The 13,554-nt window shown below is 31.6% G+C and overlaps 1 protein-coding gene across 1 annotated transcript in view; it reads left to right on the top strand.

The window, feature by feature from the left end:
* The first annotated feature begins 3,151 nt into the window (after positions 1-3,151).
* The window catches only part of LOC123709755 (F-box/LRR-repeat protein 7), a 41,470-nt gene continuing 31,067 nt past the window's right edge, over positions 3,152-13,554 (top strand). The window contains exon 1 of the mRNA XM_045661286.1: positions 3,152-3,322. The gene's annotated coding sequence lies outside the window, so the exon portion shown is untranslated. The remainder of the gene's footprint in view (positions 3,323-13,554) is intronic.

Genomic DNA, 13,554 nt, shown 5'->3' with positions numbered 1-13,554 from the left:
AATTACTTTAAGCAATTACTTTCATAACTAGAGTATTTACTGATAGTGCACACTTAAATACTATCGTGGGTATTAATCTATTTATATACAAACATTCATAATTGTGGTCTGCCACAGGCGGCAATATCTTTAGTTAGCGATCTCGTCTATATGTAAGGAATTAGCTTATAAAACATAAAGGAGTACTAAGATAAAAATAAAAATTGGTTTTAAAGGTATGTAGTTAAGGATTCTTTTACGAAAAAAATAGTTTTTGTCACTACACAGTTTTGCTTAAGTTGCTCAAGTGTTAGTAGACAAATTTGGAAATGTTACGATTGGTGTGTTTCATTTCACATAACATCGTTGTCAGAAATATCCAGTAGCTATACGCTTTAGTATAACTTGATTAACACTTGTCTCACAAGAAATACTTAATGCATGCTGTCACTCTGCAGGGTTAGGACGAGATTCAGAAACGAGACTCATCGTGAATTCCGTATGTCAAAATCCAATACAAATTTGACGTGTAATGAGTCTCACCCATACTTATTTCGAAGACATCGTGGTCTGCGGTTTGTCATTACATTAACATTTATTCAGTTGCTTACTTAGCTTCTTACCCATGCTACGGCCGGCTAGAAGGTTTAAAATGTTGATGGTTTAGATTTAATAAAGGTCATTGACATATACTTAACCGGATATGCATTCTGGCCGCCGACGCTTTGCAATTTCATAGCAATTTGAGCTTTTAAGTTGACCGATAAAGCATATTGATTAATTTTCATTAAGGCAATGTATCGACCGCGGTGACAGTTTTAAGATATTACCAATTTGGGTAATTAAAAGTATGCGTTTAATTAAATACAAAACGTTGTGCTCAAATTTATGCGCTTTGAATTTTTTTACGAAAATAATGTGCTGGTAATTAAAATGCGTAAGAAAAGAAGGGATATATAACACTTACGAATGACCAAAAAATTCAATGTTTATTTTAAAAATGGCATCTAAAATTGTTTACCAATTTTTTTAGAGGAAGTAATTCTGAAGTTCCATTTTATGCTTTCTTATTTAATTTACTTACGAAACGGCTTGGATTAACTTTATTGCTAATATATATTAACGTTTTACTTTGAACAAATAAAACTTATTTCATATTATATATATATATCTAATTAGAAAACACAGACTTTAGTTGAAACTGTATTAGTTTTTGCGAATAGTACAAAACATTTAGACATTTCTATCTCAATGTTTTTTTAGTTCCATATTTATTTCGGGAATTTTTGTAATTCACCGTTTTTGGTAGAGGTCTTTAAGGTTTAAGGTTAAATTAGTTAGTGTTAATTAATCTAATTCCGTAGCAGTATCGGGTTATCTTTGTTAAATATATTCGTATTTATCGGTGCAATTCAAACATCAAAGGCTAAATCGAGGTACTTATCCGAGGGTACGAATGCCTGAGCGATGACATGTTATGTTTAATATAAAACGGATATAGGTCGTTTTCTTGTTGTTTTGACAAGAAAATTAATAAATGCATGCAATTGAACAATATGGCATGTAAGATGATAGGTCTGTCAAATATTTATTGAAAGAATCAAGCGTTGTGATTCTTTATCAAACTTATACGAGAATTTAGTATTTTATACGTCAGGTGTTTTGATCTATCTTTTATACGAAGGATTTTACAGGCCAATATTAGTAAATTTTTGGAAAACGACGGTTGTCAAATCTAAAAAGGAAATGTATGATTGGTACGATAGGTATTTCTGTAGAACCCGAAAGGAACTTTTATAAACTTCAGAATTCAAAGTTTGGAATGTCTTTACCCATATTCGGCATACCTTCATAATCAAAGGAACTGACATCGGCATCAAATACCTTATAAAAAAATAGTCTAAGATTAGTACGGGCACACTTTTTGCATTCCTAACTTATAACCCTTCAACTGAACAATCTATGGGAAAGTTATTCCAGGAATGAACGATAAGAGCACACTTCCTTCTATATATGTCTCTTTCTCTCATATGGGATTACCCGACGATGAGCAAGACAGGTAATAAAGAATGTCCCGTACCAACTCGAGCATTATTATTCAAAGAAAGTCACCAATCATCCACGTACTTGGAAATTGTTAGTTTTATAAAATTGTTACCTTAAATAAGTTAAACGTGTGCATCACACAAATGAATTGTAGAAATACTCGGACGCATTTTAATTATGAATGAACTATGCATATTTTTGTCATATTCTTAAAACTAACTATTAATTTTGAAATATTGATATTCGATCCATCAATCGTTGTATTTTTATGACACCATATTTAAGTTTCTAATTTTATATGTAGTTCCTAATATTCCTATTTATAAATAAAACTATAATAATTAATAAATTAATAAACAATATCCTCTCGCACTTAGTCCTGTAGTGTTAGTATAGCACAGTATGTTGTAGAATAATTTGCCTACTACAAACGGTAACATGAATAATACTACCAAAAAACGTATTCGATGTTTGTTGACTTAAGCACAGTTTTAAGCACCTTTTGAAATGATCCGGTTTTTACCTACATGACCGTAATTTTGATCGTTAATAATTCCCGAGCAGAACCTTTACTTCTGCAAGTTTACAAAGGATATCGAAATGTATATCTATCTCTTACGTATGAAGCCGTATTGAATGGTTAGATAAAGACGAAAGATGTAAAGCTCGAGGCTTGCTAGCGGGACATCGACCAGCAGCTTTCAGAAAAACCTCGATTTGTGGTAACAATATTGCAACTTGGGAAAGCATGCTTTATCCTAAACTCGTCTTTTAATTCGTTTTCTTAAATTACCTTTCTTTTGTAGTACCAAAAATCTTACCTAGTTAAAACTACGTAACACGTTGCCTTATTTTTTTATGATTTTCTTATATTTTGTGTCTAAATAAAAAGTTCATAAATGTTATAAGTCAATCGTAAATGTCTAATTAATGCGAAAACAGACAATTAAGACTCAGTTCCGATTTCTGAGTTACAACTTTGTCGTTCTGCGGTTACTTGCCCCGTGGACATCGACAAAAACCGTCCAGCCTTTACTCGTGTGGGTAAATACACATACACCCACACAACCTAACGCGCATACCGACAGCGCTCGCGCATAGAAACTTTGCAGTAAGCAGTTGAACATCGGCTTTTAGGGTCAACATTCGTTTTATAGCGACCCTGTGTGACAAATTTTTAAACATTATGTATAGCTTTGTGTATTAGGATGTGTTTATGAGTGTGTGTGAGTGTTGTGATGTGCCTTGGAAAATGTGGGATAAGTTTTTCTCGAAGTCTGTGAGAAAAAAGCTTTAGGTAAGTCATTTGATAGCTTGTAGATTATTATGTGTGATCTAGATTATCAGATGAAAGTGTTGTATATCAGTAAAGACTGGATTCGATTTGATTTACCAAGGCGAAATTCCTATGAACGGTTATAAACTAACCTCTCATTGTCAAAGCACCAACTTGCAAGCATTGTAAAGTTTTTCATTATTATATTCTGCAGCACTGATATAACAATCCTTTAAACATTATGGTGTTAGGTTTAATGAAAGTTTATCTTTTTGTATATTTATAAATGTGTCGTAATATCTTTAGGTATTTGTCCAGTCATAAATATTGGCGAAATGTTTTAATGATCGTTTATTTATCGGAATTACTTTTGATGTAATGAAAACTCACTAATCACGATACTAGATACAACACGTGTTTCCTTTTCTTCTCTACCAAAACTTCACTTATTTATAAGGATAACGCCATTCTCTTAAATAGTTTTATAAAAGATTAATAAAATATATTGCATTAGCAAAATTCACTTGCCATAAATCCACTCTGGCCCTCTTTTGATGAACACGTTTTTTGTCTCAACCAGATTCTTTACAGTAGCTAACGGGTTCATTCCTTTGGCTGGTTTAGTTGAAAAGTGTTAATACTAGAACTCTACATATCTATATAAATAAATTGTTCTATAGTTATAAGATTAAAACGCGTTTAGTCATCACGATTTTATAATGTAAAGCTATAATATGTAGACGTTATTCAACTAGGTGTCATGCTACTGCCAAAATATACGGTAATATTAATTCTTTAGTGAATCGTATTATCTGATTACAGTTTAGTATAACATCTTCAAAATTATATCAGTCTATCAATCTGTGATACAGCTATGTTATTTGATGGCAATCATCAATCAATTCATATAAGTAACCCTAAATCATATGAATATATATCAAATAATTGAAATATTATATAACATGAGAGCAAATCTGTTTTTTTAAAATGTATCTTTCAAAGCTATCGCTGATTATATAGATTTTATTAATCACTAAAGTCCTTCCACTAAGTAGTCAAAATTTTATGTACTGTAACTCTAATCCTAATATTATAGACGAAACATAATACTAAAGCTGATAAAAGCAAATATTGTTCCATAGATAGTTTGATCATTTTCCTTTATGGAGATCATCTTTATGTGCCTAATTTCTCGTCAATTTTCGATTCTAAAGTCATTGCTTATAGTAATTAACATTATCGGTCAAAACTTCTGATGTCTGATGATGCAAATAGCATAAGATGTGTCCGTGATTAAACTTTTTTGCCTTCCGGTTCATCCGGATATTAAAGGCGCTTTCTATATTTAATGTGAAAGTTATTTGAGATTACATTTGCAATCTATAATAAATCTACCATTGAGTGTGTTACAGCCCTTTTAAATTGCGACGTAAATTTCTTGTCTTTCAGACACTAACTAATCAGTTATTGTATTAAAAAGGTTAACTACAAGAAGATAAAAAACTTAAAATAGCTTTTTTGTCTTTCGTCGTCTCTGGTTCCACGAAACATGACAAGAACTACACCGTTTGGTCTACTCATTTGCTGCTCGTCATCCCTTGCGAGACAACATCGGACACAAAGATTAAATTAAGCTCGACAGACTTGCTGTTAATAAGTCGCTTTTTTAGTCATCTTTTAAGGTCCCAAACCTGTATTGGCGATTGTTATCTTGTTACAAAATGTCGTCATAAGAAATTCTTGTAATAAAGTTATGTACCGTTCAAATATATCATATTTTGTTATAATTGCGTATTATTTTAACGAGTAGGTATAAGATGATTAATTATATTACAAGGCAAATTTTCTAGAATAAAACGAATAACAAAATAAATAGGAGTTAATCAACAACACTCAACGGCTACGTTTCTATGAATAGTTATTAACTATTTAAATTGGAAATAATTTTTTGGTTTAAAATATGATTTTAAGAAGTAAGTCTTAGTAAGGTAAGTTAGGCGTGAAAGTCTTTAATCAGGCACAACAGACGTTCTCGTCGGCGCCGGGAGCAGTTTGTCAATCGTATAAAAAAATAATATAAGTATTGTTTAACGTGCTGAATGGTCTAGAAAACTATATATAATTTTAACGTCATGTTTCTTTAATTAACTGACAAAAAAAGTTTGTATCTTAAAATCCGCAAAAATTGCGTTATAATTTCATTTATATATTAATTGTATTTTAATCGAGATTTAAATTTTCTTTCGCAGGTCTCGCATAATATAGTTCTACATGAATTCATCCTCTGTAGGATTCGGATACTCTCGCCCTGATATTATACGTATACTTAATTAAATTCTAGCGAAAAAACCATCCTTAAGGTTCCAGAGTCTCAGATTCCTTTATCTTTTTCGTTAGCCTTTATTTTTTTATAATAAACAAGTATGTGATCACCCTTCTGTTCCTGATACAAGCCTTTGACTTTTGGGTCTAATGCATGCCTGTTTCCTCACGATGTTTTCCTTCAACGTACGAGCGAGTGTTAAGGTCTGGAGTGCTAAGGAGAGCTGGAGCACTGAGGCGCGCCGGCCCGTAATAAAAATTGCTTATCTAAAACATTAAATTAATATGATTTTATCATTTTTTTTTCTGAAATAGATTACTTGACTCGCGATAAAATATATCGTGTAAATTTCATAAAATGAATTCAAAGTGTCAAAAATTGGCTTTGTTGGGATTTTGGATTCCATTTGCCAAGCTTCAAGAAACGATGACAAAGAATGGAAAGAAACGATGGACTTTTTTGGAGTTTAGCGACCGTATAGGCCCTTAAATGCGCACAAAGACCATGTCCGAGGATCGAACCTACGACCACGGGTATAATAGCACTAGGCCAATACCGTTATCTCTAAAACTAAATAGACTTCTAGAGAAAAAAATCTCGTAAAACTGTTAATAAAAAACCTTTAATAATATAATAATAATGTCTCAAACTTAACACGGAAATGCAATAAAAAGCTATGAACACGTTATAGGGGTAACCACAAACAGGCTAATAAAACAATAACTTTATTATTCTGTATTGTTATGCTTGGGTGCATAAAGCCGCGAACCCGTAATAAAATTGTGACTATACAAGCGATCGCAACTGCCGTCGGCCACTTCAATACTAAATTTGTATGGGATTTTACATGTATTAATAGTGAACAGTTTCCAAATCTTTCATGCGTAAATAAATGGCCTTGATTTGTTAAAATGTGAGCGTAGCTCGTGAGTAGTGTTCTTTCATATTCGCTTCTGTGAATGAAGGATTGATATATGGCAAACGAAATTCTGCTGTTCTATTGATATTTTCGATAATAGCAAAGTAAGTAACCTTTTGCCAATCCAAAACAATTATGTCGGCGGAAATCGAATCTGTCTCGAGAACCTCCATGTTCATGGTCGTATCGGATTGTGTTTATAACCGACTTCGTTACGGGGGCGGATATTTTTTTATTATATTTGTTCCATTAATCTTTTATTAGACTCTTTAAAATAAATATGTATACAGTTATTTTCAAATAGATCAAAGCAATGATTTACTTAGCTAAGTTTATGTTATCAGTGAATCAATACTGAAAATAGTCCAGACTAGTTTGCTATTTTCTCTTAAACTGGTATGAAATCGGAGGAAGTATATCAACTTGCCTCAACACTTTTACACCTTATAGCTAAGTTAAATAATTATAAATGATTTCCCGCAGTTTCACATGAACATGTCGTGCAACCAGACTGCGAGTGATTTAATACTTTTTTTTATTTACTGTTAAAAGTACATAATCGCTACTACAACACTATATCAGATTGTTGGGAATCATTCTACGCAGTCAAATCATTTAGTCATAAAATCACATATTAAAATCACAAAGAATTGGGTCCCTTCGTTTCATAGAAAATATATTTAAAAACCTTTCAAAAAAGCACCCGTTTTTAAATTATTTTTCGTAATTCGCAATAATATAAGTTACAATTTTAGGAATAATCTTAGACTTTTTTTAATACACGGCGTACAACGAGCCCAAATTGTTCAATTCTAATCTTATTAAAACCATAAAAACAATCAATTTTTCGAAAGTACTTTAATTTATTATTGACTTCTTCAATTACCGTAAACAGTAAATTTATCGGTGTATAAAAGTATTTAATCTCATACATTAATGGTCCCGAAATCGTGCCAATCCGGTAGCCGTTGGTTCGTTAATTAATTACAACATAAACGAAAGTAAGTTAATATAAACATTCTACATTAATTTCATGCCACTAATTATAAATATAACGTTAACCAGTAAGGCGTTTAATTTCTCTCGTTTCTGTTAAAATATTCTTTTGAGTGTAGTGTGTTCTTTTAGTGGTACACAGAAAGCTCTACACCGTATAAAATCACCTATAAACCTTGCGTCATAACGAGGTTATGGGTGCGTATTACTCGAATAATGTTTGGTAATTATAAATTGTCTGGTTTATCAATTCCTTTCGGGGATTTTTATTTATTCTTTGCGTACGTCTGGTGAGCTTAAGAACTCATATCGTGAAATTTTCCATGACAGTTTTTCTATAAGACTAGCGGACCCGAGACTTCTTTATTACAAAAAATAAAAATTTTAGAGTTTAATTGCCAACGCGCACAGAACATTTATATTTATATAGAAGGATATATTTTTTAAGCTATATAACGTTTTTTCGGACACAATATTTTTTAAAGCCTTATCATATTGCTATTATTCCACAGTTATTTAAGGATACAGACATAATGAGAACAATATTAACGGAGTTTTAAATTTCCTTCATGTTCTAAGTGTGATTATTTTTCAAGAGAGGCAACTTTGCTAACTTCGTGGGAGCGCACGTTTTGATCTCGACAGGGTTGCGACATTAGAGAATTTAATAAAATAGAGACTCAATGTAGATATCATTTGTCTGTGGTCATGTTATTATCATTCATCATTCACCATTATTATCGACTTTTTTTAATAGATTCGTTCGCATATTACAATAAGAGGATAGTTTAAGAATTTGTTTTGTTTTACGTAGAGATTATAGATACATATTAGCGTTTCTTTTGAATTATGGTCCTCGTGTGGTCCAAGGCCATTGCGTGGCTTTGAAGTTCTAATCTTACAAACAGCGCATTGATAGACTGTTTTATACTTTGTAAATTCAGAAAAAGACATAGGTATAGTTTTTTTTCAACAATATGTAATACATAATTTAATATTATCACTTTGTTATTATATTTAACTACTTTTCTACTAATATAGCAATAAACATAAGCTATTGATAGCCCTAACAGTTCGCACATGAAAACGTAACATTGTTAGATTTTCATCTGATACGCATGTTGGAAATCGCCTTTCATTGTATTCGCTACCATTTGGGGATTATCCTCTATCATGCGTGAAAGCTCATTAAATTAGAAAACTTCTATAGCATATGGGTTGCCACTAGATCTATCTACATACTGTAATGTGTATTATTATAGGATTTTGTTATTGTTTAAAGTACGAAATAAAAAAAGAATACCAATGTAATCGCCATAGGTTACATTTTTTTAAATATTATGGCAATAGTTTTAACTTTATGCCAGTTTTCAAGTAAAAATGGGTTATATTATGACTAGTCATAAATACACAATTACATTCAAAACTTTTATTTTTTTCAACTTTTTAATTATTTTGAATTTGGAACACGCATATCATTTTAAAAACTTCTTTCGATTTTGCGCCATTTTAGATATTTTTACGTGTTCGTTATCAAATTACAAAATGCAATGGGGCGTTAAAGAAAATAGGATTGCAGTAATCGTCTTGAACAATGTGGGTATGAAGACGTCGGTCACAGTCCACACACTTGAAAAAAATCACCTGCACTAATCAAAGTGAATACAGGCCTTTAGTATATCGTACTATCAACATACACAAAAACAGAAAAGATCGGGGCGGTCGCGTGCTGTTTAAACTACAAAGGCTGTTAATGCTGTTAAAGCCAGTCGAAATCTTATCGCGAGACATGAAGATTCCTGCTAGGACTCTGTCGCGTATTATAAAACAAGACCAAAAGCTCCGTGCTTATCGTCGATATACAGGACATGTCCTAAATCAATATTTACAATTAAAGATAGTGAATTGAACAAATTGCTTTTGTCGCGATATGCAGGTGAAAAGCACAGAAATATCCTCTTTACCGATAATATTCACGACTGAGGAACACAATAAGCAAAATGATAAAGCGTACGCTCACAGTTCTAAAGAAGCTGTTCAAGTGGCTGGAAAGGTACAACGTGGTCATCATCCTGCATCAGTGATAAATTTGGTGGGGCGTGTCGAATCAAGGAGTCACAAAACTACATTTTTGTGAAAATGGAGTGAACATTTCAGTGTATGTAGTGTAACCAAGATACAGTCTTTGATTATGTTGTGAAACCTTTCAGCAATACACTTTAGAAATTTACCGTGGACTTTCCACCAGGATTCTGGACCTAGTCACAAGTCACGAACCCAAGCCTGGCTTGAAATCAACGTTCCGGACTTTATAAGAGCTGAAGACTGGCCCTCATCTAGTCCAGACTTCAACCCTTTAGACTTCAAATTATGGTCAGTTTTAAAAATCTTTGGAGCAAGCAGTGACGAAATTGCCGTTGGAAACGATGCGTAAATCCACAGATTCGTGGCCAAACACATTAAAGGCCTATATAAAAGCCAAAGGTGGCCATTTCTAATAGAATATTTTATAGTTTTTTGCTGTGACTTTAAAAAATGCATTTTCATTTGTAAAAGAACTTTTTGCTGTATTAGGTTTAACTAGTTTTTTTGTTTATAAATATATATATAATTTTTGATTTGGTTAACTTCTCATCACATGAATTGAAAACAGGAAGTGTCCGTTTGCCTTTAGATACCTGTTTTTGTGAGAAATATGTCGAATATTAGTTTTTGATGCGATTTTTTTTTAAATTGGGGAAAGTGCAGGTTTACTGCGTATTGCATTTACCAATAATTTGTCAGCAAAATTTAAAAAATAGGTTAGTTAACTTGAAGAAAGGTTATTTTCAGTTCTGATTTGTTAAATTGTTATAAATATCCTTCATAGCATATGTACCTAACATAGCATTCATAACTATAGTCTTGATTGATTTTAGACTCAAGTAACATTCAGAGTCGTCACTCATCGCTTAGTATTACTTTCGTATGTTAAATCATTATTTGCCATTCCATGTCTCGAACGAGAATCATAACGTAATTTAAACTAAAAGACTTAACTTGATTTTTTTAATAAAAAATTCAGGCTAGTTGTAAATCATCAAAAATCAGAGACAATCATTTGGTAAAAACTGTCTCTTTGTCAATCTACACAAGTCTTAATTGGCAAAGTTAAAAACTTTTGATTACTTGCACAAATTACAGGCAACTTTTTAGAAGGTTGTTTCTAATTTGTACGAAAAAAGTTATAAATTAAATTCATTAATACCAGCTTTCTTTCATATTTCCGAGCTCAAATAATTTTTATTTCTTAGTTGTATTTTAGCTACAATTTAAAGACCGGATACAGTAGTACTTGGAAAGTTAATTGTAATAAGTTAAATATTTATGATTAATATTAATTGGAAATGAGTATTAACAAAATGCTGATGATATCAGTAATAATATGATAACAAGTTATCGATTAATAATAATCAGCTGAAATATTTTATTCTTGTGTGCTATTAGCTAAATTCACTAGTCCCTTGTAATCATAGATGTAAAAATAATGTTGTAACTAAAGTATTGATTAAGAGGTATATATATATGTGGAAGATGATTTCGAAGTAAGAAGTACTCTTTCTAGTTTCTTTTAAACTGTGTAAACGTTTTCATGAAATCATAAGTTATTTAGAAAAGCATGATTACCGATGTAGTTTTCATGAATAAGCGAACTTACGAATCTGTCAGACTCATAAAATGTCATTAAGATTTAAATAATAATTAATTAAAAGAATATTTTTGTCCAGTGAACCGTATCTTAATTAAAAATAAAATTTTGAGATCCCAATAAGAAGAATTAACATCTCGAATTACTTGAATAATCCGACGTATAGGTATGAATAATGCTAAGTTTTTTTTCGAAGTAGCATGATTTGCTAGATTCCCTGCTTTTTAAGGCAACAATTTATTTTTACGGTTCGTGTCCTCTGCTGTATCTAGATTTTATAAATTTAATAATAAACGTATCATATAAAGTTACCCTGACAGCTAACATAATATAACAAAAAAAAATTATTAAAAGGAGTCGGCAAGGTTCCGAAGATACTGGCAGCGTTCCCCCTTTAAATAGCTAGACTAATTCTTTGTCCGAGGTGCTGCCAGCTCATCGGTTTTCTGTGATGTCGACTAACCTCTTTGCTATTTCCAAAAAAAATAGTAACACTTTAATGAACGAAGCTTAGCGAAACGAATTATCATGCTACTAGAGTTCTGATTCAAAGTAACTATTGAGGGCTAAGTATGAGTCACGTATGTCTAATTTCAAATTTTTGACATACGGTCTTACACTAAGTGTTAAAATGGTTTATTAGTTTATTATCAAATTAATTAACCATTTTTTGTTCTTCTTGTTTCGTGGGTAAATGCTTTACACATACGCTCCCGGAGCATACAGCTTTGAGCATGAAGGTTATATGGCACACGTTATTGTGCATACCCCCTTAAATCCCACGGCAACAACTGCAATCGCCCGAGGTGGGAAACGGTAACAGAGTAGCTTTGTCCGCTCAGTTGTTAAAGCCACATCCCTCAACCGCCATTTATGACGTAGTATGGATCTTGGGTCAGCAATAACCATACCCATCATACCCCATTAGACCTGGTTTGCAGAGCTGAGGGAAATCGGGTCCAACGGGGTCCGATCTTGAATCTAAAGTATATAATAATAACGTAATCAACGAGTAAATAAATTCAATGGCATAAACAGAAACTTATATACATAAAGTACTTACATTTATTTCTTTACAGCATAAAAATGTACCTACCTTAATCTACAAAAAACTTATATAATGGTATAACTTCATAAAAATTAAAAATACCTAACATTCCTCTAAGTCTTTCCTAAATTCATAATTTACGATATTTAAAACACGTGTAAACGCATTAGAATAATGTAACTGTGTAACACGAATTATCTAAACGAATAGAGACATGTAAATAGTATCTATGGTATGTTATGACGGAACTTGAAGTAACATAAATAAGCTTTCTTATTTATTTGTGAGGAAACGGCCTTATCTCGAAGCATACTTTATGGTATAATGGTTTCTAAGTATGCGAAGATTATTCGAATAAGTTATGGTTTATTTTTAATTGTATTTCAATGGAAATATATTTGAATTCAGAAGATTAAACAATGTGGTTGTGTATTAAAGATTTAAATTGTTTTAAATAGGTATATATTAAACATTATGTTAGGATATAAATTATTTTATATGCGATAACAATAAAGAAGGTAATCCTCAAACTTTGATTTTGATCCCTTTGGAGTATGGACTTGGGGGGTTAATGTGTTATTTAAAGATTTAAGATTGCGTCTGGTAGACATTGCAGAGTTGGTGATTTATTTGCTCTAACAAACTTAGTGTTTTAGTTATTATTATTGTGTAGCAAAGGTAAAAAAGTACCTAATTTGTAGGTAGAAATAAGCAGTAATAAGTATTTCCCGTCTTATAAAATTAGTAATTAATATAGCTAATTGGTATTTTAATATCAACGAGATATGCAAAGAAAAACGAGTGTACATCTAATGTTTAATTCAAATTCTTCGGTATTTATAACTAGAAATTGAGGAGCTCAATAAAAATGCCAACACCATTTCTAACTTGCAATCAATTACATCGTCACCAGCAACAGAGTCCCACAGATAGCGCAAAAAGTAAGTTCTTTCACCTATCAGGTTCCGTAAGCGTATTAAAGTGGACATTTTTATGTTTTACTTTGATTTACGATGTCGCATTTTAGTTTTCTGAACGTTCCAGTAAAGGCAAATCAAACTCGTTTTTAGTTGATTAATTATATATCTATAAAAGAACGAGAGATGTAGAAAAATTATTGTCTTATAACTATTATTATTTTATTATTAATAGTTTAGGAATATAAAACATTGCGTGAAATGCGTGTTCAAAATGTAATAGTTATTTGCAGTACTGTTATGAAAATATCAATTGTATGTACTATAAAGTTATATATTGTTTTGATCGTTTTGTGAACATT

Source organism: Pieris brassicae, chromosome 5, assembly GCF_905147105.1.
Source record: "Pieris brassicae chromosome 5, ilPieBrab1.1, whole genome shotgun sequence".
NCBI classification, from domain to species: domain Eukaryota; kingdom Metazoa; phylum Arthropoda; class Insecta; order Lepidoptera; family Pieridae; genus Pieris; species Pieris brassicae.
Note: the sequence above shows the minus strand (reverse complement) of the source record. Positions and strands in the feature narration are given on the sequence as shown.